Here is a 16806-nt window from a genome sequence, read left to right on the forward strand (position 1 = left end):
GTTTTTAGAGGGCGTCATCAACGTTATACTGTGACAAAGCGATGTGTTTATAGACTATAATTGTAACAAGGAAAAGCTGAAAATGTGTATAAATCGCTGGCCATTTCAGGTTGTAGAACAGCCGTGATCGTCTAGTGGTTAGGACTTTGCGTTGTGGCCGCAAGAACCCAGGTTCGAATCCTGGTCTCGGCATCTACACCTTTTTGGGGATATCATTAATATTTCAATATTCCATTAAAGCACACACGTTTACTTTTACAGGTCGGCCCAGTTCAAAGCAATGCATAAAATCATTTGACTTGAAACTATTCCAAACCTTTTAATTGAGTAAATTAAATTTGGAAATAGACTCCTGATTTACGTATATTTTAGTTGCCTTTAGGAAAGACGTAATTTACCCCTGCATTTTGTGAAGACAGTGAAAAGAAATCAAGTTCAAGCCATTACAGAACCAAGAATGTCTTGAGCTAATATGCCATGCTGATAACAGGGTGACAAGTGGCCGTGATCGTCTAGTGGTTAGGACTTTGCGTTGTGGCCGCAAGAACCCAGGTTCGAATCCGGGTCACGGCATGTTGCCCGAGCTTTTGCAGGATGTGTTTCTCTGCATTTTCCGAGCCAGGACGCTTTCCAGTGGCGAACCAACCAGATGCGCAACTTTTGGCCGAGTTTCACGCGCCTCAGTTGAACACAAATTCAGTGGGAAATGAAGACATTGTCTGTAACCATCCAGGTACGACGATAGTTAGAGAGGCACCTACTTTTAGAATGTCTTATGTCCATTGTGTAGCTAACGTAGCTATCTGAGGCGTTACACTCCTTCTGATTGCTTCCATCAAAAGTAGGCATATTTTCCTTGTCCATCTTCTATGGCAAATAACTCTCTGTTGTATTTGCTACCTTCGTGTCGTGAATACTGTGACTGTAAGTTACTCCTATCATCATGTACATTTGTAGTGTAATAAGCAGATGACGGAAACTCTCTGCTCATTGACTTGTTCGGGACTTCCTGCTGTTTTTAGAGGGCGTCATCAACGTTATACTGTGACAAAGCGATGTGTTTATAGACTATAATTGTAACAAGGAAAAGCTGAAAATGTGTATACATCGCTGGCCATTTCAGGTTGTAGAACAGCCGTGATCGTCTAGTGGTTAGGACTTTGCGTTGTGGCCGCAAGAACCCAGGTTCGAATCCTGGTCTCGGCATCTACACCTTTTTGGGGATATCATTAATATTTCAATATTCCATTAAAGCACACACGTTTACTTTTACAGGCCGGCCCAGTTCAAAGCAATGCATAAAATCATTTGACTTGAAACTATTCCAAACCTTTTAATTGAGTAAATTAAATTTGGAAATAGACTCCTGATTTACGTATATTTTAGTTGCCTTTAGGAAAGACGTAATTTACCCCTGCATTTTGTGAAGACAGTGAAAAGAAATCAAGTTCAAGCCATTACAGAACCAAGAATGTCTTGAGCTAATATGCCTTGCTGATAACAGGGTGACAAGTGGCCGTGATCGTCTAGTGGTTAGGACTTTGCGTTGTGGCCGCAAGAACCCAGGTTCGAATCCGGGTCACGGCATGTTGCCCGAGCTTTTGAAGGATAGGTTTCTCTGCATTTTCCGAGCCAGGAAGCTTTCCAGTGTCCAACCAACCAGATGCGCAACTTTTAGCCGAGTTTCACGCGTCTCAGTTGAACACAAATTCAGTGGGAAATGAAGACATTGTCTGTAACCATTCAGGTACGACGATAGTTAGAGAGGCACCTACTTTTAGAATGCCTTATGTCCATTGTGTAGCTAACGTAGCTATCTGAGGCGTTACACTCCTTCTGATTGCTTCCATCAAAAGTAGGCATATTTTCCTTGTCCATTTTCTATGGCTAAGAACTCTCTGTTGTATTTTTGCTACCTTCGTGTCGTGAATACTGTGACTGTAAGTTACTCCTATCATCATGTACATTTGTAGTGTAATAAGCAGATGACGGAAACTCTCTGCTCATTGACTTGTTCGGGACTTCCTGCTGTTTTTAGAGGGCGTCATCAACGTTATACTGTGACAAAGCGATGTGTTTATAGACTATAATTGTAACAAGGAAAAGCTGAAAATGTGTATAAATCGCTGGCCATTTCAGGTTGTAGAACAGCCGTGATCGTCTAGTGGTTAGGACTTTGCGTTGTGGCCGCAAGAACCCAGGTTCGAATCCTGGTCTCGGCATCTACACCTTTTTGGGGATATCATTAATATTTCAATATTCCATTAAAGCACACACGTTTAGTTTTACAGGTCGGCCCAGTTCAAAGCAATGCATAAAATCATTTGACTTGAAACTATTCCAAACCTTTTAATTGAGTAAATTAAATTTGGAAATAGACTCCTGATTTACGTATATTTTAGTTGCCTTTAGGAAAGACGTAATTTACCCCTGCATTTTGTGAAGACAGTGAAAAGAAATCAAGTTCAAGCCATTACAGAACCAAGAATGTCTTGAGCTAATATGCCATGCTGATAACAGGGTGACAAGTGGCCGTGATCGTCTAGTGGTTAGGACTTTGCGTTGTGGCCGCAAGAACCCAGGTTCGAATCCGGGTCACGGCATGTTGCCCGAGCTTTTGCAGGATGTGTTTCTCTGCATTTTCCGAGCCAGGACGCTTTCCAGTGGCGAACCAACCAGTTGCGCAACTTTTGGCCGAGTTTCACGCGCCTCAGTTGAACACAAATTCAGTGGGAAATGAAGACATTGTCTGTAACCATCCAGGTACGACGATAGTTAGAGAGGCACCTACTTTTAGAATGTCTTATGTCCATTGTGTAGCTAACGTAGCTATCTGAGGCGTTACACTCCTTCTGATTGCTTCCATCAAAAGTAGGCATATTTTCCTTGTCCATCTTCTATGGCAAATAACTCTCTGTTGTATTTGCTACCTTCGTGTCGTGAATACTGTGACTGTAAGTTACTCCTATCATCATGTACATTTGTAGTGTAATAAGCAGATGACGGAAACTCTCTGCTCATTGACTTGTTCGGGACTTCCTGCTGTTTTTAGAGGGCGTCATCAACGTTATACTGTGACAAAGCGATGTGTTTATAGACTATAATTGTAACAAGGAAAAGCTGAAAATGTGTATAAATCGCTGGCCATTTCAGGTTGTAGAACAGCCGTGATCGTCTAGTGGTTAGGACTTTGCGTTGTGGCCGCAAGAACCCAGGTTCGAATCCTGGTCTCGGCATCTACACCTTTTTGGGGATATCATTAATATTTCAATATTCCATTAAAGCACACACGTTTACTTTTACAGGTCGGCCCAGTTCAAAGCAATGCATAAAATCATTTGACTTGAAACTATTCCAAACCTTTTAATTGAGTAAATTAAATTTGGAAATAGACTCCTGATTTACGTATATTTTAGTTGCCTTTAGGAAAGACGTAATTTACCCCTGCATTTTGTGAAGACAGTGAAAAGAAATCAAGTTCAAGCCATTACAGAACCAAGAATGTCTTGAGCTAATATGCCATGCTGATAACAGGGTGACAAGTGGCCGTGATCGTCTAGTGGTTAGGACTTTGCGTTGTGGCCGCAAGAACCCAGGTTCGAATCCGGGTCACGGCATGTTGCCCGAGCTTTTGAAGGATAGGTTTCTCTGCATTTTCCGAGCCAGGAAGCTTTCCAGTGTCCAACCAACCAGATGCGCAACTTTTAGCCGAGTTTCACGCGTCTCAGTTGAACACAAATTCAGTGGGAAATGAAGACATTGTCTGTAACCATTCAGGTACGACGATAGTTAGAGAGGCACCTACTTTTAGAATGCCTTATGTCCATTGTGTAGCTAACGTAGCTATCTGAGGCGTTACACTCCTTCTGATTGCTTCCATCAAAAGTAGGCATATTTTCCTTGTCCATTTTCTATGGCTAAGAACTCTCTGTTGTATTTTTGCTACCTTCATGTCGTGAATACTGTGACTGTAAGTTACTCCTATCATCATGTACATTTGTAGTGTAATAAGCAGATGACGGAAACTCTCTGCTCATTGACTTGTTCGGGACTTCCTGCTGTTTTTAGAGGGCGTCATCAACGTTATACTGTGACAAAGCGATGTGTTTATAGACTATAATTGTAACAAGGAAAAGCTGAAAATGTGTATAAATCGCTGGCCATTTCAGGTTGTAGAACAGCCGTGATCGTCTAGTGGTTAGGACTTTGCGTTGTGGCCGCAAGAACCCAGGTTCGAATCCTGGTCTCGGCATCTACACCTTTTTGGGGATATCATTAATATTTCAATATTCCATTAAAGCACACACGTTTACTTTTACAGGTCGGCCCAGTTCAAAGCAATGCATAAAATCATTTGACTTGAAACTATTCCAAACCTTTTAATTGAGTAAATTAAATTTGGAAATAGACTCCTGATTTACGTATATTTTAGTTGCCTTTAGGAAAGACGTAATTTACCCCTGCATTTTGTGAAGACAGTGAAAAGAAATCAAGTTCAAGCCATTACAGAACCAAGAATGTCTTGAGCTAATATGCCATGCTGATAACAGGGTGACAAGTGGCCGTGATCGTCTAGTGGTTAGGACTTTGCGTTGTGGCCGCAAGAACCCAGGTTCGAATCCGGGTCACGGCATGTTGCCCGAGCTTTTGAAGGATAGGTTTCTCTGCATTTTCCGAGCCAGGAAGCTTTCCAGTGTCCAACCAACCAGATGCGCAACTTTTAGCCGAGTTTCACGCGTCTCAGTTGAACACAAATTCAGTGGGAAATGAAGACATTGTCTGTAACCATTCAGGTACGACGATAGTTAGAGAGGCACCTACTTTTAGAATGCCTTATGTCCATTGTGTAGCTAACGTAGCTATCTGAGGCGTTACACTCCTTCTGATTGCTTCCATCAAAAGTAGGCATATTTTCCTTGTCCATTTTCTATGGCTAAGAACTCTCTGTTGTATTTTTGCTACCTTCATGTCGTGAATACTGTGACTGTAAGTTACTCCTATCATCATGTACATTTGTAGTGTAATAAGCAGATGACGGAAACTCTCTGCTCATTGACTTGTTCGGGACTTCCTGCTGTTTTTAGAGGGCGTCATCAACGTTATACTGTGACAAAGCGATGTGTTTATAGACTATAATTGTAACAAGGAAAAGCTGAAAATGTGTATAAATCGCTGGCCATTTCAGGTTGTAGAACAGCCGTGATCGTCTAGTGGTTAGGACTTTGCGTTGTGGCCGCAAGAACCCAGGTTCGAATCCTGGTCTCGGCATCTACACCTTTTTGGGGATATCATTAATATTTCAATATTCCATTAAAGCACACACGTTTACTTTTACAGGTCGGCCCAGTTCAAAGCAATGCATAAAATCATTTGACTTGAAACTATTCCAAACCTTTTAATTGAGTAAATTAAATTTGGAAATAGACTCCTGATTTACGTATATTTTAGTTGCCTTTAGGAAAGACGTAATTTACCCCTGCATTTTGTGAAGACAGTGAAAAGAAATCAAGTTCAAGCCATTACAGAACCAAGAATGTCTTGAGCTAATATGCCATGCTGATAACAGGGTGACAAGTGGCCGTGATCGTCTAGTGGTTAGGACTTTGCGTTGTGGCCGCAAGAACCCAGGTTCGAATCCGGGTCACGGCATGTTGCCCGAGCTTTTGCAGGATGTGTTTCTCTGCATTTTCCGAGCCAGGACGCTTTCCAGTGGCGAACCAACCAGATGCGCAACTTTTAGCCGAGTTTCACGCGCCTCAGTTGAACACAAATTCAGTGGGAAATGAAGACATTGTCTGTAACCATCCAGGTACGACGATAGTTAGAGAGGCACCTACTTTTAGAATGTCTTATGTCCATTGTGTAGCTAACGTAGCTATCTGAGGCGTTACACTCCTTCTGATTGCTTCCATCAAAAGTAGGCATATTTTCCTTGTCCATCTTCTATGGCAAATAACTCTCTGTTGTATTTGCTACCTTCGTGTCGTGAATACTGTGACTGTAAGTTACTCCTATCATCATGTACATTTGTAGTGTAATAAGCAGATGACGGAAACTCTCTGCTCATTGACTTGTTCGGGACTTCCTGCTGTTTTTAGAGGGCGTCATCAACGTTATACTGTGACAAAGCGATGTGTTTATAGACTATAATTGTAACAAGGAAAAGCTGAAAATGTGTATACATCGCTGGCCATTTCAGGTTGTAGAACAGCCGTGATCGTCTAGTGGTTAGGACTTTGCGTTGTGGCCGCAAGAACCCAGGTTCGAATCCTGGTCTCGGCATCTACACCTTTTTGGGGATATCATTAATATTTCAATATTCCATTAAAGCACACACGTTTACTTTTACAGGCCGGCCCAGTTCAAAGCAATGCATAAAATCATTTGACTTGAAACTATTCCAAACCTTTTAATTGAGTAAATTAAATTTGGAAATAGACTCCTGATTTACGTATATTTTAGTTGCCTTTAGGAAAGACGTAATTTACCCCTGCATTTTGTGAAGACAGTGAAAAGAAATCAAGTTCAAGCCATTACAGAACCAAGAATGTCTTGAGCTAATATGCCTTGCTGATAACAGGGTGACAAGTGGCCGTGATCGTCTAGTGGTTAGGACTTTGCGTTGTGGCCGCAAGAACCCAGGTTCGAATCCGGGTCACGGCATGTTGCCCGAGCTTTTGAAGGATAGGTTTCTCTGCATTTTCCGAGCCAGGAAGCTTTCCAGTGTCCAACCAACCAGATGCGCAACTTTTAGCCGAGTTTCACGCGTCTCAGTTGAACACAAATTCAGTGGGAAATGAAGACATTGTCTGTAACCATTCAGGTACGACGATAGTTAGAGAGGCACCTACTTTTAGAATGCCTTATGTCCATTGTGTAGCTAACGTAGCTATCTGAGGCGTTACACTCCTTCTGATTGCTTCCATCAAAAGTAGGCATATTTTCCTTGTCCATTTTCTATGGCTAAGAACTCTCTGTTGTATTTTTGCTACCTTCGTGTCGTGAATACTGTGACTGTAAGTTACTCCTATCATCATGTACATTTGTAGTGTAATAAGCAGATGACGGAAACTCTCTGCTCATTGACTTGTTCGGGACTTCCTGCTGTTTTTAGAGGGCGTCATCAACGTTATACTGTGACAAAGCGATGTATTTATAGACTATAATTGTAACAAGGAAAAGCTGAAAATGTGTATAAATCGCTGGCCATTTCAGGTTGTAGAACAGCCGTGATCGTCTAGTGGTTAGGACTTTGCGTTGTGGCCGCGAGAACCCAGGTTCGAATCCTGGTCTCGGCATCTACACCTTTTTGGGGATATCATTAATATTTCAATATTCCATTAAAGCACACACGTTTACTTTTACAGGTCGGCCCATTTCAAAGCAATGCATAGAACCATTTGACTTGAAACTATTCCAAACCTTTTTATTGAGTAAATTAAATTTGGAAATAGACTCCTGATTTACGTATATTTTAGTTGCCTTTAGGAAAGACGTAATTTACCCCTGCATTTTGTGAAGACAGTGAAAAGAAATCAAGTTCAAGCCATTACAGAACCAAGAATGTCTTGAGCTAATATGCCATGCTGATAACAGGGTGACAAGTGGCCGTGATCGTCTAGTGGTTAGGACTTTGCGTTGTGGCCGCAAGAACCCCGGTTCGAATCCGGGTCACGGCATGTTGCCCGAGCTTTTGCAGGATGTGTTTCTCTGCATTTTCCGAGCCAGGACGCTTTCCAGTGGCCAACCAACCAGTTGCGCAACTTTTGGCCGAGTTTCACGCGCCTCAGTTGAACACAAATTCAGTGGGAAATGAAGACATTGTCTGTAACCATCTAGGTACGACGATAGTTAGAGAGGCACCTACTTTTAGAATGTCTTATGTCCATTGTGTAGCTAACGTAGCTATCTGAGGCGTTACACTCCTTCTGATTGCTTCCATCAAAAGTAGGCATATTTTCCTTGTCCATCTTCTATGGCAAATAACTCTCTGTTGTATTTGCTACCTTCGTGTCGTGAATACTGTGACTGTAAGTTACTCCTATCATCATGTACATTTGTAGTGTAATAAGTAGATGACGGAAACTCTCTGCTCATTGACTTGTTCGGGACTTCCTGCTGTTTTTAGAGGGCGTCATCAACGTTATACTGTGACAAAGCGATGTGTTTATAGACTATAATTGTAACAAGGAAAAGCTGAAAATGTGTATAAATCGCTGGCCATTTCAGGTTGTAGAACAGCCGTGATCGTCTAGTGGTTAGGACTTTGCGTTGTGGCCGCAAGAACCCAGGTTCGAATCCTGGTCTCGGCATCTACACCTTTTTGGGGATATCATTAATATTTCAATATTCCATTAAAGCACACACGTTTACTTTTACAGGTCGGCCCAGTTCAAAGCAATGCATAGAACCATTTGACTTTAAACTATTCCAAACCTTTTAATTGAGTAAACTAAATTTGGAAATAGACTCCTGATTTACGTATATTTTAGTTGCCTTTAGGAAAGACGTAATTTACCCCTGCATTTTGTGAAGACAGTGAAAAGAAATCAAGTTCAAGCCATTACAGAACCAAGAATGTCTTGAGCTAATATGCCATGCTGATAACAGGGTGACAAGTGGCCGTGATCGTCTAGTGGTTAGGACTTTGCGTTGTGGCCGCAAGAACCCCGGTTCGAATCCGGGTCACGGCATGTTGCCCGAGCTTTTGCAGGATGTGTTTCTCTGCATTTTCCGAGCCAGGAAGCTTTCTAGTGGTCAACCAACCAGATGCGCAACTTTTGGCCGAGTTTCACGCGTCTCAGTTGAACACAAATTCAGTGGGAAATGAAGACATTGTCTGTAACCATCAAGGTACGACGATAGTTATAGAGAGGCACCTACTTTTAGAATGCCTTATGTCCATTGTGTAGCTAACGTAGCTATCTGAGGCGTTACACTCCTTCTGATTGCTTCCATCAAAAGTAGGCATATTTTCCTTGTCCATCTTCTATGGCAAATAACTCTCTGTTGTATTTGCTACCTTCGTGTCGTGAATACTGTGACTGTAAGTTACTCCTATCATCATGTACATTTGTAGTGTAATAAGCAGATGACGGAAACTCTCTGCTCATTGACTTGTTCGGGACTTCCTGCTGTTTTTAGAGGGCGTCATCAACGTTATACTGTGACAAAGCGATGTGTTTATAGACTTTAATTGTAACAAGGAAAAGCTAAAAATGTGTATAAATCGCTGGTCATTTCAGGTTGTAGAACAGCCGTGATCGACTTTGCGTTGTGGCCGCAAGAACCCAGGTTCGAATCCTGGTCTCGGCATCTACACCTTTTTGGGGATATCATTAATATTTCAATATTCCATTAAAGCACACACGTTTACTTTTACAGGTCGGCCCAGTTCAAAGCAATGCATAGAACCATTTGACTTGAAACTATTCCAAACCTTTTAATTGAGTAAATTAAATTTGGAAATAGACTCCTGATTTACGTATATTTTAGTTGCCTTTAGGAAAGACGTAATTTACCCCTGCATTTTGTGAAGACAGTGAAAAGAAATCAAGTTCAAGCCATTACAGAACCAAGAATGTCTTGAGCTAATATGCCATGCTGATAACAGGGTGACAAGTGGCCGTGATCGTCTAGTGGTTAGGACTTTGCGTTGTGGCCGCAAGAACCCCGGTTCGAATCCGGGTCACGGCATGTTGCCCGAGCTTTTGCAGGATGTGTTTCTCTGCATTTTCCGAGCCAGGAAGGTTTCCAGTGGCCAACCAACCAGATGCGCAACTTTTGGCCGAGTTTCACGCGTCTCAGTTGAACACAAATTCAGTGGGAAATGAAGACATTGTCTGTAACCATCCAGGTACGACGATAGTTATAGAGAGGCACCTACTTTTAGAATGCCTTATGTCCATTGTGTAGCTAACGTAGCTATCTGAGGCGTTACACTCCTTCTGATTGCTTCCATCAAAAGTAGGCATATTTTCCTTGTCCATTTTCTATGGCTAAGAACTCTCTGTTGTATTTGCTACCTTCGTGTCGTGAATACTGTGACTGTAAGTTACTCCTATCATCATGTACATTTGTAGTGTAATAAGTAGATGACGGAAACTCTCTGCTCATTGACTTGTTCGGGACTTCCTGCTGTTTTTAGAGGGCGTCATCAACGTTATACTGTGACAAAGCGATGTGTTTATAGACTATAATTGTAACAAGGAAAAGCTGAAAATGTGTATAAATCGCTGGTCATTTCAGGTTGTAGAACAGCCGTGATCGTCTAGTGGTTAGGACTTTGCGTTGTGGCCGCAAGAACCCAGGTTCGAATCCTGGTCTCGGCATCTACACCTTTTTGGGGATATCATTAATATTTCAATATTCCATTAAAGCACACACGTTTACTTTTACAGGTCGGCCCATTTCAAAGCAATGCATAGAACCATTTGACTTGAAACTATTCCAAACCTTTTTATTGAGTAAATTAAATTTGGAAATAGACTCCTGATTTACGTATATTTTAGTTGCCTTTAGGAAAGACGTAATTTACCCCTGCATTTTGTGAAGACAGTGAAAAGAAATCAAGTTCAAGCCATTACAGAACCAAGAATGTCTTGAGCTAATATGCCATGCTGATAACAGGGTGACAAGTGGCCGTGATCGTCTAGTGGTTAGGACTTTGCGTTGTGGCCGCAAGAACCCCGGTTCGAATCCGGGTCACGGCATGTTGCCCGAGCTTTTGCAGGATGTGTTTCTCTGCATTTTCCGAGCCAGGACGCTTTCCAGTGGCCAACCAACCAGTTGCGCAACTTTTGGCCGAGTTTCACGCGCCTCAGTTGAACACAAATTCAGTGGGAAATGAAGACATTGTCTGTAACCATCTAGGTACGACGATAGTTAGAGAGGCACCTACTTTTAGAATGTCTTATGTCCATTGTGTAGCTAACGTAGCTATCTGAGGCGTTACACTCCTTCTGATTGCTTCCATCAAAAGTAGGCATATTTTCCTTGTCCATCTTCTATGGCAAATAACTCTCTGTTGTATTTGCTACCTTCGTGTCGTGAATACTGTGACTGTAAGTTACTCCTATCATCATGTACATTTGTAGTGTAATAAGTAGATGACGGAAACTCTCTGCTCATTGACTTGTTCGGGACTTCCTGCTGTTTTTAGAGGGCGTCATCAACGTTATACTGTGACAAAGCGATGTGTTTATAGACTATAATTGTAACAAGGAAAAGCTGAAAATGTGTATAAATCGCTGGCCATTTCAGGTTGTAGAACAGCCGTGATCGTCTAGTGGTTAGGACTTTGCGTTGTGGCCGCAAGAACCCAGGTTCGAATCCTGGTCTCGGCATCTACACCTTTTTGGGGATATCATTAATATTTCAATATTCCATTAAAGCACACACGTTTACTTTTACAGGTCGGCCCAGTTCAAAGCAATGCATAGAACCATTTGACTTTAAACTATTCCAAACCTTTTAATTGAGTAAACTAAATTTGGAAATAGACTCCTGATTTACGTATATTTTAGTTGCCTTTAGGAAAGACGTAATTTACCCCTGCATTTTGTGAAGACAGTGAAAAGAAATCAAGTTCAAGCCATTACAGAACCAAGAATGTCTTGAGCTAATATGCCATGCTGATAACAGGGTGACAAGTGGCCGTGATCGTCTAGTGGTTAGGACTTTGCGTTGTGGCCGCAAGAACCCCGGTTCGAATCCGGGTCACGGCATGTTGCCCGAGCTTTTGCAGGATGTGTTTCTCTGCATTTTCCGAGCCAGGAAGCTTTCTAGTGGTCAACCAACCAGATGCGCAACTTTTGGCCGAGTTTCACGCGTCTCAGTTGAACACAAATTCAGTGGGAAATGAAGACATTGTCTGTAACCATCAAGGTACGACGATAGTTATAGAGAGGCACCTACTTTTAGAATGCCTTATGTCCATTGTGTAGCTAACGTAGCTATCTGAGGCGTTACACTCCTTCTGATTGCTTCCATCAAAAGTAGGCATATTTTCCTTGTCCATCTTCTATGGCAAATAACTCTCTGTTGTATTTGCTACCTTCGTGTCGTGAATACTGTGACTGTAAGTTACTCCTATCATCATGTACATTTGTAGTGTAATAAGCAGATGACGGAAACTCTCTGCTCATTGACTTGTTCGGGACTTCCTGCTGTTTTTAGAGGGCGTCATCAACGTTATACTGTGACAAAGCGATGTGTTTATAGACTTTAATTGTAACAAGGAAAAGCTAAAAATGTGTATAAATCGCTGGTCATTTCAGGTTGTAGAACAGCCGTGATCGACTTTGCGTTGTGGCCGCAAGAACCCAGGTTCGAATCCTGGTCTCGGCATCTACACCTTTTTGGGGATATCATTAATATTTCAATATTCCATTAAAGCACACACGTTTACTTTTACAGGTCGGCCCAGTTCAAAGCAATGCATAGAACCATTTGACTTGAAACTATTCCAAACCTTTTAATTGAGTAAATTAAATTTGGAAATAGACTCCTGATTTACGTATATTTTAGTTGCCTTTAGGAAAGACGTAATTTACCCCTGCATTTTGTGAAGACAGTGAAAAGAAATCAAGTTCAAGCCATTACAGAACCAAGAATGTCTTGAGCTAATATGCCATGCTGATAACAGGGTGACAAGTGGCCGTGATCGTCTAGTGGTTAGGACTTTGCGTTGTGGCCGCAAGAACCCCGGTTCGAATCCGGGTCACGGCATGTTGCCCGAGCTTTTGCAGGATGTGTTTCTCTGCATTTTCCGAGCCAGGAAGGTTTCCAGTGGCCAACCAACCAGATGCGCAACTTTTGGCCGAGTTTCACGCGTCTCAGTTGAACACAAATTCAGTGGGAAATGAAGACATTGTCTGTAACCATCCAGGTACGACGATAGTTATAGAGAGGCACCTACTTTTAGAATGCCTTATGTCCATTGTGTAGCTAACGTAGCTATCTGAGGCGTTACACTCCTTCTGATTGCTTCCATCAAAAGTAGGCATATTTTCCTTGTCCATTTTCTATGGCTAAGAACTCTCTGTTGTATTTGCTACCTTCGTGTCGTGAATACTGTGACTGTAAGTTACTCCTATCATCATGTACATTTGTAGTGTAATAAGTAGATGACGGAAACTCTCTGCTCATTGACTTGTTCGGGACTTCCTGCTGTTTTTAGAGGGCGTCATCAACGTTATACTGTGACAAAGCGATGTGTTTATAGACTATAATTGTAACAAGGAAAAGCTGAAAATGTGTATAAATCGCTGGTCATTTCAGGTTGTAGAACAGCCGTGATCGTCTAGTGGTTAGGACTTTGCGTTGTGGCCGCAAGAACCCAGGTTCGAATCCTGGTCTCGGCATCTACACCTTTTTGGGGATATCATTAATATTTCAATATTCCATTAAAGCACACACGTTTACTTTTACAGGTCGGCCCATTTCAAAGCAATGCATAAAACCATTTGACTTGAAACTATTCCAAACCTTTTTATTGAGTAAATTAAATTTGGAAATAGACTCCTGATTTACGTATATTTTAGTTGCCTTTAGGAAAGACGTAATTTACCCCTGCATTTTGTGAAGACAGTGAAAAGAAATCAAGTTCAAGCCATTACAGAACCAAGAATGTCTTGAGCTAATATGCCTTGCTGATAACAGGGTGACAAGTGGCCGTGATCGTCTAGTGGTTAGGACTTTGCGTTGTGGCCGCAAGAACCCCGGTTCGAATCCGGGTCACGGCATGTTGCCCGAGCTTTTGCAGGATGTGTTTCTCTGCATTTTCCGAGCCAGGACGCTTTCCAGTGGCCAACCAACCAGTTGCGCAACTTTTAGCCGAGTTTCACGCGTCTCAGTTGAACACAAATTCAGTGGGAAATGAAGACATTGTCTGTAAGCATCCAGGTACGACGATAGTTAGAGAGGCACCTACTTTTAGAATGCCTTATGTCCATTGTGTAGCTAACGTAGCTATCTGAGGCGTTACACTCCTTCTGATTGCTTCCATCAAAAGTAGGCATATTTTCCTTGTCCATTTTCTATGGCTAAGAACTCTCTGTTGTATTTTTGCTACCTTCGTGTCGTGAATACTGTGACTGTAAGTTACTCCTATCATCATGTACATTTGTAGTGTAATAAGCAGATGACGGAAACTCTCTGCTCATTGACTTGTTCGGGACTTCCTGCTGTTTTTAGAGGGCGTCATCAACGTTATACTGTGACAAAGCGATGTGTTTATAGACTATAATTGTAACAAGGAAAAGCTGAAAATGTGTATAAATCGCTGGCCATTTCAGGTTGTAGAACAGCCGTGATCGTCTAGTGGTTAGGACTTTGCGTTGTGGCCGCAAGAACCCAGGTTCGAATCCTGGTCTCGGCATCTACACCTTTTTGGGGATATCATTAATATTTCAATATTCCATTAAAGCACACACGTTTACTTTTACAGGTCGGCCCAGTTCAAAGCAATGCATAAAACCATTTGACTTGAAACTATTCCAAACCTTTTAATTGAGTACATTAAATTTGGAAATAGACTCCTGATTTACGTATATTTTAGTTGCCTTTAGGAAAGACGTAATTTACCCCTGCATTTTGTGAAGACAGTGAAAAGAAATCAAGTTCAAGCCATTACAGAACCAAGAATGTCTTGAGCTAATATGCCATGCTGATAACAGGGTGACAAGTGGCCGTGATCGTCTAGTGGTTAGGACTTTGCGTTGTGGCCGCAAGAACCCCGGTTCGAATCCGGGTCACGGCATGTTGCCCGAGCTTTTGCAGGATGTGTTTCTCTGCATTTTCCGAGCCAGGACACTTTCCAGTGGCCAACCAACCAGATGCGCAACTTTTGGCCGAGTTTCACGCGTCTCAGTTGAACACAAATTCAGTGGGAAATGAAGACATTGTCTGTAAGCATCCAGGTACGACGATAGTTATAGAGAGGCACCTACTTTTAGAATGCCTTATGTCCATTGTGTAGCTAACGTAGCTATCTGAGGCGTTACACTCCTTCTGATTGCTTCCATCAAAAGTAGGCATATTTTCCTTGTCCATCTTCTATGGCAAATAACTCTCTGTTGTATTTGCTACCTTCGTGTCGTGAATACTGTGACTGTAAGTTACTCCTATCATCATGTACATTTGTAGGGTAATAAGTAGATGACGGAAACTCTCTGCTCATTGACTTGTTCGGGACTTCCTGCTGTTTTTAGAGGGCGTCATCAACGTTATACTGTGACAAAGCGATGTGTTTATAGACTATAATTGTAACAAGGAAAAGCTGAAAATGTGTATAAATCGCTGGCCATTTCAGGTTGTAGAACAGCCGTGATCGTCTAGTGGTTAGGACTTTGCGTTGTGGCCGCAAGAACCCAGGTTCGAATCCTGGTCTCGGCATCTACACCTTTTTGGGGATATCATTAATATTTCAATATTCCATTAAAGCACACACGTTTACTTTTACAGGTCGGCCCATTTCAAAGCAATGCATAAAATCATTTGACTTGAAACTATTCCAAACCTTTTAATTGAGTAAATTAAATTTGGAAATAGACTCCTGATTTATGTATATTTTAGTTGCCTTTAGGAAAGACGTAATTTACCCCTGCATTTTGTGAAGACAGAGAAAAGAAATCAAGTTCAAGCCATTACAGAACCAAGAATGTCTTGAGCTAATATGCCTTGCTGATAACAGGGTGACAAGAAGCCGTGATCGTCTAGTGGTTAGGACTTTGCGTTGTGGCCGCAAGAACCCCGGTTCGAATCCGGGTCACGGCATGTTGCCCAAGCTTTTGCAGGATGTGTTTCTCTGCATTTTCCGAGCCAGGACGCTTTCCAGTGGCCAACCAACCAGTTGCGCAACTTTTAGCCGAGTTTCACGCGCCTCAGTTTAACACAAATTCAGTGGGAAATGAAGACATTGTCTGTAACCATCCAGGTACGACGATAGTTAGAGAGGCACCTACTTTTAGAATGCCTTATGTCCATTGTGTAGCTAACGTAGCTATCTGAGGCGTTACACTCCTTCTGATTGCTTCCATCAAAAGTAGGCATATTTTCCTTGTCCATCTTCTATGGCAAATAACTCTCTGTTGTATTTGCTACCTTCGTGTCGTGAATACTGTGACTGTAAGTTACTCCTATCATCATGTACATTTGTAGGGTAATAAGTAGATGACGGAAACTCTCTGCTCATTGACTTGTTCGGGACTTCCTGCTGTTTTTAGAGGGCGTCATCAACGTTATACTGTGACAAAGCGATGTGTTTATAGACTATAATTGTAACAAGGAAAAGCTGAAAATGTGTATAAATCGCTGGCCATTTCAGGTTGTAGAACAGCCGTCATCGTCTAGTGGTTAGGACTTTGCGTTGTGGCCGCAAGAACCCAGGTTCGAATCCTGGTCTCGGCATCTACACCTTTTTGGGGATATCATTAATATTTCAATATTCCATTAAAGCACACACGTTTACTTTTACAGGTCGGCCCATTTCAAAGCAATGCATAAAATCATTTGACTTGAAACTATTCCAAACCTTTTAATTGAGTAAATTAAATTTGGAAATAGACTCCTGATTTACGTATATTTTAGTTGCCTTTAGGAAAGACGTAATTTACCCCTGCATTTTGTGAAGACAGTGAAAAGAAATCAAGTTCAAGCCATTACAGAACCAAGAATGTCTTGAGCTAATATGCCATGCTGATAACAGGGTGACAAGTGGCCGTGATCGTCTAGTGGTTAGGACTTTGCGTTGTGGCCGCAAGAACCCCGGTTCGAATCCGGGTCGCGGCATGTTGCCCAAGCTTT

The 16806-nt window shown here is 41.9% G+C and overlaps 31 non-coding genes across 31 annotated transcripts; all 31 read left to right on the forward strand.

Moving 5' to 3' along the window:
• The first annotated feature begins 120 nt into the window (after positions 1-120).
• Positions 121-192, forward strand: Trnah-gug. The gene has a single exon. It is a non-coding gene; the product is annotated as a tRNA-His (tRNA).
• A 309-nt stretch (positions 193-501) lies between these two features.
• Positions 502-573, forward strand: Trnah-gug. The gene has a single exon. It is a non-coding gene; the product is annotated as a tRNA-His (tRNA).
• A 561-nt stretch (positions 574-1134) lies between these two features.
• On the forward strand, positions 1135-1206 carry Trnah-gug. The gene has a single exon. It is a non-coding gene; the product is annotated as a tRNA-His (tRNA).
• Positions 1207-1515: 309 nt separating this feature from the next.
• Trnah-gug lies at positions 1516-1587 on the forward strand. Its single transcript has one exon. It is a non-coding gene; the product is annotated as a tRNA-His (tRNA).
• Positions 1588-2150: 563 nt separating this feature from the next.
• Trnah-gug lies at positions 2151-2222 on the forward strand. The gene has a single exon. It is a non-coding gene; the product is annotated as a tRNA-His (tRNA).
• A 309-nt stretch (positions 2223-2531) lies between these two features.
• On the forward strand, positions 2532-2603 carry Trnah-gug. Its single transcript has one exon. It is a non-coding gene; the product is annotated as a tRNA-His (tRNA).
• Positions 2604-3164: 561 nt separating this feature from the next.
• Positions 3165-3236, forward strand: Trnah-gug. Its single transcript has one exon. It is a non-coding gene; the product is annotated as a tRNA-His (tRNA).
• A 309-nt stretch (positions 3237-3545) lies between these two features.
• Positions 3546-3617, forward strand: Trnah-gug. The gene has a single exon. It is a non-coding gene; the product is annotated as a tRNA-His (tRNA).
• Positions 3618-4180: 563 nt separating this feature from the next.
• On the forward strand, positions 4181-4252 carry Trnah-gug. Its single transcript has one exon. It is a non-coding gene; the product is annotated as a tRNA-His (tRNA).
• Positions 4253-4561: 309 nt separating this feature from the next.
• Trnah-gug lies at positions 4562-4633 on the forward strand. Its single transcript has one exon. It is a non-coding gene; the product is annotated as a tRNA-His (tRNA).
• Positions 4634-5196: 563 nt separating this feature from the next.
• On the forward strand, positions 5197-5268 carry Trnah-gug. Its single transcript has one exon. It is a non-coding gene; the product is annotated as a tRNA-His (tRNA).
• A 309-nt stretch (positions 5269-5577) lies between these two features.
• Positions 5578-5649, forward strand: Trnah-gug. Its single transcript has one exon. It is a non-coding gene; the product is annotated as a tRNA-His (tRNA).
• A 561-nt stretch (positions 5650-6210) lies between these two features.
• Trnah-gug lies at positions 6211-6282 on the forward strand. The gene has a single exon. It is a non-coding gene; the product is annotated as a tRNA-His (tRNA).
• A 309-nt stretch (positions 6283-6591) lies between these two features.
• On the forward strand, positions 6592-6663 carry Trnah-gug. The gene has a single exon. It is a non-coding gene; the product is annotated as a tRNA-His (tRNA).
• Positions 6664-7226: 563 nt separating this feature from the next.
• Positions 7227-7298, forward strand: Trnah-gug. Its single transcript has one exon. It is a non-coding gene; the product is annotated as a tRNA-His (tRNA).
• Positions 7299-7607: 309 nt separating this feature from the next.
• Trnah-gug lies at positions 7608-7679 on the forward strand. Its single transcript has one exon. It is a non-coding gene; the product is annotated as a tRNA-His (tRNA).
• Positions 7680-8240: 561 nt separating this feature from the next.
• On the forward strand, positions 8241-8312 carry Trnah-gug. Its single transcript has one exon. It is a non-coding gene; the product is annotated as a tRNA-His (tRNA).
• Positions 8313-8621: 309 nt separating this feature from the next.
• Positions 8622-8693, forward strand: Trnah-gug. The gene has a single exon. It is a non-coding gene; the product is annotated as a tRNA-His (tRNA).
• A 931-nt stretch (positions 8694-9624) lies between these two features.
• Trnah-gug lies at positions 9625-9696 on the forward strand. The gene has a single exon. It is a non-coding gene; the product is annotated as a tRNA-His (tRNA).
• Positions 9697-10259: 563 nt separating this feature from the next.
• Trnah-gug lies at positions 10260-10331 on the forward strand. Its single transcript has one exon. It is a non-coding gene; the product is annotated as a tRNA-His (tRNA).
• Positions 10332-10640: 309 nt separating this feature from the next.
• Positions 10641-10712, forward strand: Trnah-gug. Its single transcript has one exon. It is a non-coding gene; the product is annotated as a tRNA-His (tRNA).
• A 561-nt stretch (positions 10713-11273) lies between these two features.
• Trnah-gug lies at positions 11274-11345 on the forward strand. Its single transcript has one exon. It is a non-coding gene; the product is annotated as a tRNA-His (tRNA).
• Positions 11346-11654: 309 nt separating this feature from the next.
• Trnah-gug lies at positions 11655-11726 on the forward strand. Its single transcript has one exon. It is a non-coding gene; the product is annotated as a tRNA-His (tRNA).
• A 931-nt stretch (positions 11727-12657) lies between these two features.
• Trnah-gug lies at positions 12658-12729 on the forward strand. The gene has a single exon. It is a non-coding gene; the product is annotated as a tRNA-His (tRNA).
• A 563-nt stretch (positions 12730-13292) lies between these two features.
• Trnah-gug lies at positions 13293-13364 on the forward strand. The gene has a single exon. It is a non-coding gene; the product is annotated as a tRNA-His (tRNA).
• A 309-nt stretch (positions 13365-13673) lies between these two features.
• Trnah-gug lies at positions 13674-13745 on the forward strand. Its single transcript has one exon. It is a non-coding gene; the product is annotated as a tRNA-His (tRNA).
• Positions 13746-14308: 563 nt separating this feature from the next.
• Trnah-gug lies at positions 14309-14380 on the forward strand. Its single transcript has one exon. It is a non-coding gene; the product is annotated as a tRNA-His (tRNA).
• Positions 14381-14689: 309 nt separating this feature from the next.
• Trnah-gug lies at positions 14690-14761 on the forward strand. Its single transcript has one exon. It is a non-coding gene; the product is annotated as a tRNA-His (tRNA).
• Positions 14762-15324: 563 nt separating this feature from the next.
• Positions 15325-15396, forward strand: Trnah-gug. The gene has a single exon. It is a non-coding gene; the product is annotated as a tRNA-His (tRNA).
• Positions 15397-15705: 309 nt separating this feature from the next.
• On the forward strand, positions 15706-15777 carry Trnah-gug. The gene has a single exon. It is a non-coding gene; the product is annotated as a tRNA-His (tRNA).
• A 942-nt stretch (positions 15778-16719) lies between these two features.
• Trnah-gug lies at positions 16720-16791 on the forward strand. The gene has a single exon. It is a non-coding gene; the product is annotated as a tRNA-His (tRNA).
• The last annotated feature ends 15 nt before the right edge of the window (positions 16792-16806 follow it).

Source organism: Haliotis rufescens, unplaced genomic scaffold, assembly GCF_023055435.1.
Source record: "Haliotis rufescens isolate VD_foot unplaced genomic scaffold, xgHalRufe1.0.p SCAF_15, whole genome shotgun sequence".
NCBI lineage: Eukaryota > Metazoa > Mollusca > Gastropoda > Lepetellida > Haliotidae > Haliotis > Haliotis rufescens.